Here is a 14,866-nt window from a genome sequence, read left to right as displayed (position 1 = left end):
GCAGATTAGGGGTTAAAAAATTTTAATAGAGTGGCGGCGATGTGGGGGGGCCTCGGTTTAGGGGTACATAGGTAGTTTATGGGTGTTAGTGTACTTTAGAGCACAGTAGTTAAGAGCTTTATAAACCGGCGTTAGCCCAGAAAGCTCTTAACTACTGACTTTTTTCTGCGGCTGGAGTTTTGTCGTTAGATTTCTAACGCTCACTTCAGCCATGACTCTAAATACCGGCGTTAGAAAGATCCCATTGAAAAGATAGGATACGCAATTGACGTAAGGGGATCTGTGGTATGGAAAAGTCGCAGCTGCAAAGTGAGCGTTAGACCCTTTCCTGACTGACTCTAAATACCAGCGGTAGCCCAAAACCAGCGTTAGGAGCCTCTAACGCTGGTTTTGACGGCTAACGCCAAACTCTAAATCTAGCCGTTAGTCTGAGTATAACATTTTATGCAGATGTAAAAATCTTAGATAAAATGCTTCCTTGCATCTGGAAAGTCTTTGCATAAAGGGGCAGTAAACTGGAATGTAATATATATATATATATATATATATATATATATATATATATATATATATATATACATACATACATATCTGCCAAAAGGACACCTACCATTTGTGTATTGAGGGGGAAACATTTCTGCATGGTTTTAAATATAGAATTTCTACAGAATTGTCAAATAATCATAAATACACTGCTGCTAAAAAAATGTGTTTTTAAGGATCCCTGGCCCAACCATACAACTACTACCACACTGAAGTTACAATCCGAAATTGCACAAAGAAATAAAAAAAATTGCTAAGTAAGTCCTACTTCCTCTGCAAATGAAAGTGATCTCCCGTCTGACTCAGGCACATACTGTACAAACAAAGTACCAAGTCTGTCTCACACTGTGCCTAGTGGTTTATTGCACACTCAGAAATCCTCTCAAATAATATTTTACTCTTAGTAATAATATTTCCCATGCTCAATTAGCACTCTGCTGTAGTACCCACTGATGGCTGACAAAATTAAAAAAAAATTTTTTTATTTTTTTTTAGTTCTTGCCTCATGGGGCCCCCCTGGACCATTGGGCCCCTGACAGGAGTCACCCCTGTCACCCCCTGATGGCGGCCCTGAGGACGCTGCATGGATTATTTGTCTGGCTTCATGAGACTTACTTAATATGTAAAAACAAAATCCCCTTAGAGATACTGTCTTAGAAATTTAAAGGAGCTATTCTATAAGTGGATTATTTATTTTATTTTTCTTAAAGTCTTTATGGGTGCGGAAAACGGATCACTACCCTACATCTAGGCTGCGTCCATCATCTTCCAATATTTCCTGACGCCTTTAGTCAGAGACAGAGAAACCCCTCCCAGGGTCTGCACAGGGGAGTGGCTGGAAAAATGCCCTCCAGTTTTTTTCACCTTTTTCACAATATTGTGAAGACTGAGTGAGTGCTAAAATATTTGTTGGGACTTGGGAGCCAATGTTATGGTTTACTTGAAACATCGTTTATAAAGCCTTCCAGGAGCTACAATGTCTCCACTTAAAGGGACATGAAACCCAAAATTTTGTCTTTCATGATTTAAGTAGAACATACAATTTTAAACAACTTTCCAGTTTACTTCTATTATCAAATGTGTTTCATTTTCTTGGTATCATTTGTTTAAGGAGCAGCAATGCACTACTGGTTTCTAACTGAACACATGGGTGAGCCAATGACAATCGGTGTATATATATACCAATCTGCAGCTAGAACCTAGGTTATTTGCTGCTCCTGAGCTTACCTAGATAAACCTTTCAGCAAAGGAAGAGAAGGAAGCAAATTAAATAATAGACGTAAATTGGAAACTTGTTTAAAATTGTATTCTCTGTCTGAATCATGAAATAAATATTTTGGGTTTCATGTCCCTTTAACAAATACAATATCATTAAGTATGTTTAACAAAATATATTTATTGAAATGGAAAGATAACATACACGAGGTTGGTATGTGATTTAGCACTGTTTTGATGTTGGTCTGGTTGCCTAGCAACTTTTTTTGTCAGTTTCCGATCGAGTGTGTTTATGTATGTATGTATGTGTGTAAGTACAGTATATATCCATGTGTATTTTTTTTTTCCACTTCTTTTTGCTTGTAGTTTGATAAAACATAAAAACAAGAGTTGCATTGCAGATCACTGTATTTCAATTTGCTTATGTGTCTTATGTTTTTCTACACTTAGAAAAAAACAGTTAATTGGTACCACTTTGTTCAGACAGTTGTTTGCAGTTTCTTTTATTTAAAGCAAACAAACTCATTTTCCATGCTTTATTTGAATTGTTTGCACTTTGAGATAAAATGGTTTCCTTTTGCAGTTTGGGCACAGAGCATATACTTTTTAGAGACTTTTCAATTTACTTGTCTTCTTTTGGTACCCTTTGTTAAAAATCACACATTGGTTTGCTCTGTAGCAGCAATGTCCTGCTTGGAGCTAGCTAGTCATTGGTGGCTGTACACTTGCCATTGGCTCACCAGATACAGGGCTAGATTACAAGTGCAGTGCTAAATTATTGCACTCCTGTGAACGGGAGTGCGATAATTCACCAGCCATTATAAGTTGCGCTCCGAAAATGAATTAAAATTAGATTTCTGGTTAATTTTCTAAAAGTGCCCCAAATGTCCTCAAAATAGAAGGTATTGTAGTTTTTTATTAAAAAAAAAAAATCTAGCATTTTTTTTAAATAAAAAGCAACTACACTAGGCAGTTTTGGGGATTTAAAGTTGGTGGGAGTGGGGTTGAAAACAAACTTAAGAGTGCCTTTACATTGCGGTCTATGGGAACTGTGTGTGATCCCATCGACCGCAATGTAAATATATATGGATATTATATACATACATACATGTATACACATTATTAACACATAAATATGTATATAATCATATACATATATATTAAAACATGCTGCCATCGCTGCGCTACTTTCCTCCTTCGCTGTCTATGGAAGCACCCTCTTTTGAGCGCAATGCTTCCTAGCAGTGCGATTGACTTGTAATGACAGCGCACATTATCGTGCGTTGGTATTACAAAGTGGAGCGCTAATATCGCATGCATGTAAGCGATATTTAGCGCTCCACTTATAATCTGGCCCTCAGTGTTAAACTAGCTCCCAGTATTATAGGGTTAAACACAGTAAAATGCAAACAGTTGTTCAATAATACAATGCACTATCACTTTACAGCATTTTCCTTTTTTGCATTTTTATGCCACATTCCTCAAATCTTGTCATGTGACATATCAAAGTCTGTTTTATTGTGAACAAATTGGTTTTATTGAAATATCTCAATTGTAGCCTGAACGATTATTATTTTTGTGTATTTGTGCACCTGACCTTGATAACACAACAAAATGAAGCCAGCAGTTGCTGCCAGGTGTTATTACTATGACAACAACTTGACAGCCATAAGGATATAAAGCTTTATTTGAATGGTGAATCTACCGTCTTTGAAACCAGAGGTTTTATAATACACTTCTATTTGTGGAGATTATAAAGGCTTTTTACACTGTGAGGCATGTGGTATTGTTATATGCCAAGCACAAGGATACTCATTTTAAGATAGCTGCTTTCAAATATGGGTTTTCTTTCATGTAATTAACAAGAGTCCATGAGCTAGTGACGTATGGGATATACATTCCTACCAGGAGGGGCAAAGTTTCCCAAACCTTAAAATGCCTATAAATACACCCCTCACCACACCCACAAATCAGTTTTACAAACTTTGCCTCCAAGGGAGGTGGTGAAGTAAGTTTGTGCTAGATTCTACGTTGATATGCGCTCCGCAGCAAGTTGGAGCCCGGTTTTCCTCTCAGCGTGCAGTGAATGTCAGAGGGATGTGAGGAGAGTATTGCCTATTGAATGCAGTGATCTCCTTCTACGGGGTCTATTTCATAAGGTTCTCTGTTATCGGTCGTAGAGATTCATCTCTTACCTCCCTTTTCAGATCGACGATATACTCTTATATTTACCATTTCCTCTACTGATTCTCGTTTCAGTACTGGTTTGGCTTTCTACAAACATGTAGATGAGTGTCCTGGGGTAAGTAAGTCTTATTTTCTGTGACACTCTAAGCTATGGTTGGGCACTTTATTTATAAAGTTCTAAATATATGTATTCAAACATTTATTTGCCTTGACTCAGAATGTTCAACTTTCCTTATTTCCAGACAGTCAGTTTCATATTTGGGATTATGCTTTAATTATCATATTTTTCTTACCTCAAAAATTTGACTTTTTCCCTGTGGGCTGTTAGGCTCGCGGGGGCTGAAAATGCTTCATTTTATTGCGTCATTCTTGGCGCGGATTTTTTTGGCGCAAATTTTGCGCCAAAAATGTCGGCGTTCCGGATGTGGCGTCATTTTTGGCGCCAAAAGCATTTAGGCGCCAAATAATGTGGGCGTCTTATTTGGCGCCAAAAAATATGGGCGTCGCTTTTGTCTCCACATTATTTCAGAATCATTTTTCATTTGCTTCTGGTTGCTAGAAGCTTGATGTTTGGCATTTTTTCCCATTCCTGAAACTGTCTTATAAGGAATTTGATCTATTTTGCTTTATATGTTGTTTTTTCTCTTACATATTGCAAGATGTCTCACGTTGCATCTGAGCCAGAAGATACTACAGGAAAACCTCTGCCTGCTGGATCTACCAAAGCTAAGTGTATCTGCTGTAAACTTTTGGTAGCTATTCCTCCAGCTGTTGTTTGTATTAAATGTCATGACAAACTTGTTAATGCAGATAATATTTCCTTTAGTGATGTACCATTGCCTGTTGCAGTTCCCTCAACATCTAAGGTGCAGAATGTTCCTGATAACATAAGAGATTTTGTTTCTGAATCCATAAAGAAGGCTTTGTCTGTTATTTCTCCTTCTAGTAAACGTAAAAAGTCTTTTAAATCTTCTCTCTCTACAGATGAATTTTTAAATGAACACCATCATTCTGATTCTTTGGACTCTTCTGGTTCAGAGGATTCTGTCTCAGAGATTGATGCTGATAAATCTTCATATTTATTTAAGATGGAATTTATTCGCTCTTTACTTAAAGAAGTACTAATTGCTTTAGAAATAGAGGATTCTAGTCCTCTTGATACTAATTCTATACGTTTGGATAAGGTTTTTAAAGCTCCTGCGGTTATTCCAGAAGTCTTTCCTGTTCCTAATGCTATTTCTGCAGTAATTGCTAAGGAATGGGATAGATTGGGTAATTCATTTACTCCTTCTAAACGTTTTAAGCAATTATATCCTGTTCCGCCTGACAGATTAGAATTTTGGGACAAAATCCCTAAAGTTGATGGGGCTATTTCTACCCTTGCTAAACGTACTACCATTCCTACATCAGATGGTACCTCGTTTAAGGATCCTTTAGATAGAAAAATTGAATCTTTTCTAAGAAAAGCTTATCTATGTTCAGGTAATCTTCTTAGACCTGCTATATCATTGGCTGATGTTGCTGCAGCTTCAACTTTTTGGTTGGAAACTCTAGCGCAACAAGTAACAAATCGTGATTCTCATGATATTATTATTCTTCTCCAGCATGCTAATAATTTCATCTGTGATGCCATTTTTGATATTATTAGAGTTGATGTTAGATTTATGTCTCTGGCTATCTTAGCCAGAAGAGCTTTATGGCTTAAGACTTGGAATGCTGATATGGCTTCTAAATCAACTCTACTTTCCATTTCTTTCCAGGGAAACAAATTATTTGGTTCTCAGTTGGATTCTATTATTTCAACTGTTACTGGTGGGAAAGGAACTTTTTTACCACAGGATAAAAAGTCTAAAGGTAAAAACAGGGCTAACAATCGTTTTCGTTCCTTTCGTTTCAACAAAGAACAAAAGCCTGATCCTTCGTCCTCAGGAGCAGTTTCAGTTTGGAAACCATCTCCAGTCTGGAATAAATCCAAGCCTGCTAGAAAGGCAAAGCCTGCTTCTAAGTTCACATGAAGGTACGGCCCTCATTCCAGTTCAGCTGGTAGGGGGCAGGTTACGTTTTTTCAAAGAAATTTGGATCAGTTCTGTTCACAATCTTTGGATTCAGAACATTGTTTCAGAAGGGTACAGAATTGGTTTCAAGATGAGACCTCCTGCAAAGAGATTTTTTCTTTCCCATGTCCCAGTAAATCCAGTGAAAGCTCAAGCATTTCTGAATTGTGTTTCAGATCTAGAGTTGGCTGGAGTAATTATGCCAGTTCCAGTTCCGGAACAGGGGATGGGGTTTTATTCAAATCTCTTCATTGTACCAAAGAAGGAGAATTCCTTCAGACCAGTTCTGGATCTAAAATTATTGAATCGTTATGTAAGGATACCAACGTTCAAGATGGTAACTGTAAGGACTATATTGCCTTTTGTTCAGCAAGGGAATTATATGTCCACAATAGATTTACAGGATGCATATCTGCATATTCCGATTCATCCAGATCATTATCAGTTCCTGAGATTCTCTTTTCTAGACAAGCATTACCAATTTGTGGCTCTACCGTTTGGCCTTGCTACAGCTCCAAGAATTTTCACAAAGATTCTCGGTGCCCTTCTGTCTGTAATCAGAGAACAGGGTATTGTGGTATTTCCTTATTTGGACGATATCTTGGTACTTGCTCCGTCTTTACATTTAGCAGAGTCTCATACGAATCGACTTGTGTTGTTTCTTCAAGATCATGGTTGGAGGATCAATTTACCAAAAAGTTCTTTGATTCCTCAAACAAGGGTAACCTTTCTGGGTTTCCAGATAGATTCAGTGTCCATGACTTTGTCTTTAACAGACAAGAGACGTTTAAAATTGATTACAGCCTGTCGAAACCTTCAGTCTCAATCATTCCCTTCGGTAGCCTTATGCATGGAAATTCTAGGTCTTATGACTGCTGCATCGGACGCGATCCCCTTTGCTCGTTTTCACATGCGACCTCTTCAGCTCTGTATGCTGAACCAATGGTGCAGGGATTACACGAAGATATATCAATTAATATCTTTAAAACCGATTGTTCGGCACTCTCTAACGTGGTGGACAGATCACCATCGTTTAATTCAGGGGGCTTCTTTTGTTCTTCCGACCTGGACTATAATTTCAACAGATGCAAGTCTCACAGGTTGGGGAGCTGTGTGGGGATCTCTGACGGCACAAGGAGTTTGGGAATCTCAGGAGGTGAGATTACCGATCAATATCTTGGAACTCCGTGCAGTTTTCAGAGCTCTTCAGTTTTGGCCTCTTCTGAAGAGAGAATCGTTCATTTGTTTTCAGACAGACAATGTCACAACTGTGGCATACATCAATCATCAAGGAGGGACTCACAGTCCTCTGGCTATGAAAGAAGTATCTCGAATTTTGGTTTGGGCGGAATCCAGCTCCTGTCTAATCTCTGCGGTTCATATCCCAGGTGTAGACAATTGGGAAGCGGATTATCTCAGTCGCCAAACGTTGCATCCGGGCGAATGGTCTCTTCACCCAGAGGTATTTCTTCAGATTGTTCAAATGTGGGGGCTCCCAGAGATAGATCTGATGGCCTCTCATCTAAACAAGAAACTTCCCAGGTATCTGTCCAGATCCCGGGATCCTCAGGCGGAGGCAGTGGATGCATTATCACTTCCTTGGAAGTATCATCCTGCCTATATCTTTCCGCCTCTGGTTCTTCTTCCAAGAGTAATCTCCAAGATTCTGAGGGAATGCTCGTTTGTTCTGCTAATAGCTCCGGCATGGCCTCACAGGTTTTGGTATGCGGATCTTGTCCGGATGGCATCTTGCCAGCCATGGACTCTTCCGTTAAGACCAGACCTTCTGTCACAAGGTCCTTTTTTCCATCCGGATCTGAAATCCTTAAATTTAAAGGTATGGAGATTGAACGCTTGATTCTTGGTCATAGAGGTTTCTCTGACTCCGTGATTAATACTATGTTACAGGCTCGTAAATCTGTATCTCGAGAGATATATTATAGAGTCTGGAAGACTTATATTTCATGGTGTCTTTCTCATCATTTTTCTTGGCATTCTTTTAGAATACCGAGAATTTTACAATTTCTTCAGGATGGTTTGGATAAGGGTTTGTCCGCAAGTTCTTTGAAAGGACAAATCTCTGCTCTTTCTGTTCTTTTTCACAGAAAGATTGCTATTCTTCCTGATATTCATTGTTTTGTACAAGCTTTGGTTCGTATAAAACCTGTCATTAAGTCAATTTCTCCTCCATGGAGTTTGAATTTGGTTTTGGGAGCTCTTCAAGCTCCTCCGTTTGAACCTATGCATTCATTGGACATTAAATTACTTTCTTGGAAAGTTTTGTTCCTTTTGGCCATCTCTTCTGCTAGAAGAGTTTCTGAATTATCTGCTCTTTCGTGTGAGTCTCCTTTTCTGATTTTTCATCAGGATAAGGCGGTGTTGCGAACTTCTTTTGAATTTTTACCTAAAGTTGTGAATTCCAACAACATTAGTAGAGAAATTGTGGTTCCTTCATTATGTCCTAATCCTAAGAATTCTAAGGAGAAATCATTGCATTCTTTGGATGTTGTTAGAGCTTTGAAATATTATGTTGAAGCTACGAAATCTTTCCGTAAGACTTCTAGTCTATTTGTTATCTTTTCCGGTTCTAGGAAAGGCCAGAAAGCTTCTGCCATTTCTTTGGCATCTTGGTTGAAATCTTTAATTCATCTTGCCTATGTTGAGTCGGGTAAAATTCCGCCTCAAAGAATTACAGCTCATTCTACTAGGTCAGTTTCTACTTCCTGGGCGTTTAGGAATGAAGCTTCGGTTGACCAGATCTGCAAAGCAGCAACTTGGTCCTCTTTGCATACTTTTACTAAATTCTACCATTTTGATGTATTTTCTTCTTCTGAAGCAGTTTTTGGTAGAAAAGTTCTTCAGGCAGCGGTTTCAGTTTGAATCTTCTGCTTATGTTTTTTGTTAAACTTTTATTTGGGTGTGGATTATTTTCAGCAGGAATTGGCTGTCTTTATTTTATCCCTCCCTCTCTAGTGACTCTTGTGTGGAAAGATCCACATCTTGGGTAGTCATTATCCCATACGTCACTAGCTCATGGACTCTTGTTAATTACATGAAAGAAAACATAATTTATGTAAGAACTTACCTGATAAATTCATTTCTTTCATATTAACAAGAGTCCATGAGGCCCACCCTTTTTTTGTGGTGGTTATGATTTTTTTGTATAAAGCACAATTATTCCAATTCCTTATTTTATATGCTTCGCACTTTTTTTCTTATCACCCCACTTCTTGGCTATTCGTTAAACTGATTTGTGGGTGTGGTGAGGGGTGTATTTATAGGCATTTTAAGGTTTGGGAAACTTTGCCCCTCCTGGTAGGAATGTATATCCCATACGTCACTAGCTCATGGACTCTTGTTAATATGAAAGAAATGAATTTATCAGGTAAGTTCTTACATAAATTATGTTTTTTATATATTCTGGGGTGCAAATGAGGGACTTCTCCATATACATATTTTTTTCATGTGTATATGGTTCTATCAGATTCTTTGCTGTAGAGATCACCTTTTTGACACTTGGGCATTTGACCACGCACTTGAAATAAGGGCTTCATTTTTTTTTTAAATCAGGACCGGAATCTAAGCAATGTTTTGGATGGACTTTAATTGATCACTTCTAATGAAGATGCACTGTAACTTACTTTTTAATCTAGCCGTGCCATTCTAATACCCTTGTGCTCCGGCCGCATATTTATTTGAGCTTACTTTCTTCTGTTAAGTGTGATCAGTCCACGGGTCATCATTACTTCTGGGATATTAACTGCTCCCCTACAGGAAGTGCAAGAGGATTCACCCAGCAGAGCTGCATATAGCTCCTCCCCTCTACGTCACTCCCAGTCATTCTCTTGCACCCAGCAACTAGATAGGTCGTGTGAGAGGACTATGGTGATTATACTTAGTTTTATATCTTCAATCAAAAGTTTGTTATTTTAAAATAGCACCGGAGTGTGTTATTACCTCTCTGGCAGAGTTTGAGGAAGAATCTACCAGAGTTTTGCTATGATTTTAGCCGGAGTAGTTAAGATCATATTGCTGTTCTCGGCCATCTGAGGAGTGAGGTAAACTTCAGATCAGGGGACAGCGGGCAGATGAATCTGCATAGAGGTATGTAGCAGTTTTTATTTTCTGACAATGGAATTGATGAGAAAATCCTGCCATACCGATATAATGTCATGTATGTATACTTTACACTTCAGTATTCTGGGAGAATGGTACTTCACTAGAATTACACTGTAAGAAAGACATAAAGCTGTTTAATAACTAGAGATTATGTTTAACGTTTTTGCTGGAATGTAAAATCGTTTTCATTTGCTGAGGTACTGAGTGAATAAATGTTTGGGCACCATTTTTCCACTTGGCAGTTGCTTAAATCTGTTTTTTCTGTCAGTTTCTGTTCTCCCTCACTGCTGTGTGTGTGGGGGAGGGGCGCTTTTACTATGCATCAAATATTTCAGTCAGCAACTCATTGTATTCCCTGCATGATCTGGTTCATCTCTACAGAGCTCAGGGGTCTTCAAAACTTATTTTGAGGGAGGTAATTTCTCTCAGCAGAGCTGTGAGAATTATAGTTTGACTGAAATAAAAACTTTTATTCTGTAATTTGTTTCCTGCTTTCAGAATTTGTTATCTTTGCTAATGGGATTAAACCTTTGCTAAAGTTGTGTTGTTTACAAGGATTGAGGCTATAACTGTTTCAATTTATTAATTTTTAACTGTCATAGATCTTCTGTGCTTCTTAAAGGCACAGTACGTTTTAATATTATTCTATTTGAATTGTATTTCCAAGTTGCAAGTTTATTTGCTAGTGTGTTAAACATGTCTGATTCAGAAGATGATATCTGTGTCATTTGTTGCAATGCCAAAGTGGAGCCCAATAGAAATTTATGTACTAACTGTATTGATGCTACTTTAAATAAAAATCAATCTGTACAAATTGAACAAATTTCACCAAACAACGAGGGGAGAGTTATGCCGACTAACTCGCCTCACGTGTCAGTACCTACATCTCCCGCTCAGAGGGAGGTGCGTGATATTGTAGCGCCGAGTACAGCTGGGCGGCCATTACAAATCACATTACAGGATATGGCTACTGTTATGACTGAAGTTTTGGCTAAATTACCAGAACTAAAAGGTAAGCGTGATCACTCTGGGGTGAGAACAGAGTGCGCTGATAATATTAGGGCCATGTCAGACACTGCGTCACAGGTGGCAGAACATGAGGACGGAGAACTTCATTCTGTGGGTGACGGTTCTGATCCAAACAGACTGGATTCAGATATTTCAAATTTTAAATTTAAACTGGAAAACCTCCGTGTATTACTAGGGGAGGTGTTAGCGGCTCTGAATGATTGTAACACAGTTGCAATACCAGAGAAAATGTGTAGGTTGGATAAATATTTTGCGGTACCGACGAGTACTGAGGTTTTTCCTATACCTAAGAGACTTACTGAAATTGTTACTAAGGAGTGGGATAGACCCGGTGTGCCGTTCTCACCCCCTCCGATATTTAGAAAAATGTTTCCAATAGACGCCACCACAAGGGACTTATGGCAAACGGTCCCTAAGGTGGAGGGAGCAGTTTCTACTTTAGCTAAGCGTACCACTATCCCGGTGGAGGATAGCTGTGCTTTTTCAGATCCAATGGATAAAAAGTTAGAGGGTTACCTTAAGAAAATGTTTGTTCAACAAGGTTTTATATTGCAACCCCTTGCATGCATTGCGCCGATCACGGCTGCAGCGGCATTCTGGATTGAGTCTCTGGAAGAGAACATTGGTTCAGCTACTCTGGACGACATTACGGACAGGCTTAGAGTCCTTAAACTAGCTAATTCATTCATTTCGGAGGCCGTAGTACATCTTACTAAACTTACGGCGAAGAATTCAGGATTCGCCATTCAGGCACGCAGGGCGCTGTGGCTAAAATCCTGGTCAGCTGATGTTACTTCTAAGTCTAAATTGCTTAATATACCTTTCAAAGGGCAGACCTTATTCGGGCCCGGGTTGAAAGAGATTATCGCTGACATTACAGGAGGTAAAGGCCATGCCCTGCCTCAGGACAAAGCCAAAGCCAAGACTAGACAGTCTAGTTTTCGTTCCTTTCGTAATTTCAAAGCAGGAGCAGCATCAACTTCCTCTGCACCAAAACAGGAAGGAGCTGTTGCTCGCTACAGACAAGGCTGGAAACCTAACCAGTCCTGGAACAAGGGCAAGCAGACTAGGAAACCTGCTGCTGCCCCCAAAACAGCATGAATTGAGGGCCCCCGATCCGGGATCGGATCTAGTGGGGGGCAGACTTTCTCTCTTCGCCCAGGCTTGGGCAAGAGATGTTCAGGATCCCTGGGCGCTAGAGATAATATCTCAGGGATACCTTCTGGACTTCAAATACTCTCCTCCAAGAGAGAGATTTCATCTGTCAAGATTGTCAACAATCCAGACAAAGAAAGAGGCTTTTCTACGCTGCGTACAAGAGCTCTTGTTAATGGGAGTAATCCATCCAGTTCCACGATCGGAACAGGGACAGGGGTTTTACTCAAATCTGTTTGTGGTTCCCAAAAAAGAGGGAACTTTCAGACCAATCCTGGACTTAAAGATCCTAAACAAATTCCTAAGAGTTCCATCGTTCAAGATGGAGACTATTCGGACAATTTTACCTATGATCCAAGAGGGTCAGTACATGACCACTGTAGATTTAAAAGATGCTTACCTGCACATACCGATTCACAAAGATCATTACCGGTACCTAAGGTTTGCCTTCCTAGACAGGCATTACCAGTTTGTGGCTCTTCCATTCGGATTGGCTACAGCGCCAAGAATCTTCACAAAGGTTCTGGGTGCTCTTCTGGCGGTACTAAGACCGCGGGGAATCTCGGTAGCTCCATACCTAGACGACATTCTGATACAAGCTTCAAGCTTTCAAACTGCCAAATCTCATACAGAGTTAGTGCTGGCATTTCTAAGGTCACATGGATGGAAGGTGAACGAAAAGAAAAGTTCACTCGTTCCACTCACAAGAGTTCCCTTCCTGGGGACTCTTATAGATTCTGTAGAAATGAAGATTTACCTGACAGAGGACAGGCTATCAAGACTTCAAAGTGCTTGCCGCACTCTTCATTCCATTCAACACCCGTCAGTGGCTCAATGTATGGAGGTAATCGGCTTAATGGTAGCGGCAATGGACATAGTACCCTTTGCACGCTTACACCTCAGACCACTGCAACTGTGCATGCTAGGTCAGTGGAATGGGGATTACTCAGACTTATCCCCTTCTCTGAATCTGGATCAAGAGACCAGAAATTCTCTTCTATGGTGGCTTTCTCGGCCACACCTGTCCAGGGGGATGCCATTCAGCAGACCAGACTGGACAATTGTAACAACAGACGCCAGCCTTCTAGGTTGGGGTGCCGTCTGGAATTCCCTGAAGGCTCAGGGACTATGGAGTCAGGAGGAGAGTCTCCTGCCAATAAACATTCTGGAATTGAGAGCAGTTCTCAATGCCCTCCTGGCTTGGCCCCAGTTGACAACTCGGGGGTTCATCAGGTTTCAGTCGGACAACATCACGACTGTAGCTTACATCAACCATCAGGGAGGGACAAGAAGCTCCCTAGCTATGATGGAAGTATCAAAGATAATTCGCTGGGCAGAGTCTCACTCTTGCCACCTGTCAGCAATCCACATCCCGGGAGTGGAGAACTGGGAGGCGGATTTCTTAAGTCGTCAGACTTTTCATCCGGGGGAGTGGGAACTTCATCCGGAGGTCTTTGCCCAAATACTTCGACGTTGGGGCAAACCAGAGATAGATCTCATGGCGTCTCGACAGAACGCCAAGCTTCCTCGTTACGGGTCCAGATCCAGGGATCCAGGAGCAGTCCTGATAGATGCTCTGACAGCACCTTGGGACTTCAGGATGGCTTACGTGTTTCCACCCTTCCCGTTGCTTCCTCGATTGATAGCCAGAATCAAACAAGAGAGAGCATCAGTGATTCTAATAGCACCTGCGTGGCCACGCAGGACTTGGTATGCAGACCTGGTGGACATGTCATCCTGTCCGCCTTGGTCTCTACCTCTGAAACAGGACCTTCTGATACAGGGTCCCTTCAAACATCAAAATCTAACTTCTCTGAAGCTGACTGCTTGGAAATTGAACGCTTAATTTTATCAAGACGTGGGTTTTCTGAGTCAGTTATTAGTACCTTAATACAGACTAGGAAACCTGTTACCAGAAAGATTTACCATAAGATATGGCGTAAATACCTACATTGGTGTGAATCCAAAGGTTACTCTTGGAGTAAGGTTAGGATTCCTAGGATATTGTCTTTTCTACAAGAAGGTTTAGAAAAGGGTTTTTCTGCTAGTTCATTAAAGGGACAGATCTCAGCTCTGTCCATTCTGTTACACAAACGTCTGTCAGAAGTTCCTGACGTCCAGGCTTTTTGTCAGGCTTTGGCCAGGATTAAGCCTGTGTTTAAAACTGTTGCTCCACCATGGAGTTTAAACCTTGTTCTTAATGTTTTACAGGGCGTTCCGTTTGAACCCCTTCATTCCATTGATATAAAGTTGTTATCTTGGAAAGTTCTATTTTTAATGGCTATTTCCTCGGCTCGAAGAGTCTCTGAATTATCAGCCTTACATTGTGATTCTCCTTATTTGATTTTTCATTCGGATAAGGTAGTCCTGCGTACTAAACCTGGGTTCTTACCTAAGGTAGTTACTAACAGGAATATCAATCAAGAGATTGTTGTTCCTTCTTTATGCCCAAATCCTTCTTCAAAGAAGGAACGTCTACTGCACAACCTGGATGTAGTCCGGGCTCTAAAATTTTACTTGCAGGCAACTAAGGAATTCCGACAAACGTCTTCTCTGTTTGTCAT

The 14,866-nt window shown here is 40.2% G+C and overlaps 1 protein-coding gene across 1 annotated transcript in view; it reads left to right on the top strand.

The window, feature by feature from the left end:
• The window catches only part of AVEN (apoptosis and caspase activation inhibitor), an 874,431-nt gene that overhangs the window by 386,594 nt on the left and 472,971 nt on the right, over window positions 1-14,866 (top strand). The window lies entirely within an intron of this gene.

The sequence above is a fragment of the Bombina bombina genome, chromosome 1, assembly GCF_027579735.1.
Source record: "Bombina bombina isolate aBomBom1 chromosome 1, aBomBom1.pri, whole genome shotgun sequence".
NCBI classification, from domain to species: Eukaryota; Metazoa; Chordata; class Amphibia; order Anura; family Bombinatoridae; genus Bombina; species Bombina bombina.
The sequence above is the reverse complement of the archived record's forward strand: the minus strand, read 5'-3'. Positions and strand labels throughout refer to the sequence as shown.